The sequence below is a fragment of the Gregarina niphandrodes genome, assembly GCF_000223845.1.
Source record: "Gregarina niphandrodes unplaced genomic scaffold scaffold00086, whole genome shotgun sequence".
Lineage (NCBI taxonomy): Eukaryota > Apicomplexa > Conoidasida > Eugregarinorida > Gregarinidae > Gregarina > Gregarina niphandrodes.
In genome coordinates, this window is record NW_011645851.1 from 10,140 (window position 1) to 11,497 (window position 1,358).

The window sequence follows — 1,358 nt, forward strand, 5'->3', positions numbered from 1 at the left end:
ATTCGTGACCTGTTACACTGAGATCCCAGTACCTCTCGCGTGCGACCGGTTCGGGCCGCATATATCTCAAGGTCGTTTCTAGGTTCGTCTCCGCGAATTAGTCCTTGGTACAACCTTAAGTTGTCCGTGAGAATTATCTTCTCGCATGAGTCGTCGATATGTTGTATACGCGTCCTGTATTTCACCAAGAGCTTACAAGCACCTTGTATTTCTTTAAAGGAAGCTAGGTTCGTCACTGTATGTGTGAGCGGTAGCGATTCCTCCAGAACACAATTACCGTTGTATCGGACGTGTAGCCCCGCGGCCGTGTCCGATGGTCGACGAATACGTCGATTCGTTTGGAATCCCAAGGCTCGTCCTTGGGGCATTCCCATTTCTCATCCAAGGCCCTGCGAAGGTCCCTGGCGACTTGAGTGGAATGCCCCACCTTCAGTAGGATTTGCCTGAGTTTCACTGCCGAATCTCGTTGCGAGGGAGTAAGGATTACTTTGTAGTATCCTAATTGGTGAGTCGCTCGAATGACTTGTTTTATGTCGTTACCCCGTAACGCCGAGCGAATAGCCTTCTCTTTGCCCTCTGGGATCATGACCTTGTTCTGTTCGAAACGATACCCTAACACGTCTAGGGAATTCGCTTTCGATGACTTGCTCAGGTTGATCTCGAACCCAAAGGCCCGAAGGTGATCGCTTATTCTTCTATAGCGTTCGTTGAGTTCGTCTTTCGAATTCGCACCGATGACAATGTCATCCTGGTACGACCTCACATTTACTTGGTCGTTCGTATCAAGACGACCTAGAACTAGGCTCATCACGTTTGCGAAGTGCTTTGGTGCCGTCTTCGCGCCCATAGGCATTTTTGCGTAACAGTAGCTATTCCCTGCCGGGTCTAGGAAGCTGTAGTACGGGCGCTGTTGGTGCGCAAGGGGTACCGCATGAAAGGCCTTCGAGAGATCTATCCTTGCAATAAATCTTTGCCCCATGGCCCATGCTATCACCGGCCCAATTGCCTGCGTGCTTGGGAACCTTCCGTCCTTGTTCGTATATGGGTATAGAATTTGGCAGTTATGCGTGACCCTGCTGCCTACCACATATGGATTCAATAAGGCTTTCACATAGCCCTTCTTTATATGTATGATCGACTTATCTTTCAGACGATCGCTGATCCATTGTACGGACATCTCTGTATCCGTTGGATTCAGCCTTGGAGGGACCATCTGATGGGGGGTTCTCCCTCCAATTCCTCGTTAAATGCTGGCAGCACCTGGGAGACTTGCTCTCCCGAGCCCCAAGATGGGCTCAATAACATTGGTTGTTTGATCTTTGTCGTTCTTCTTCAGGACGAAAGAAGTTGTGGCTTTC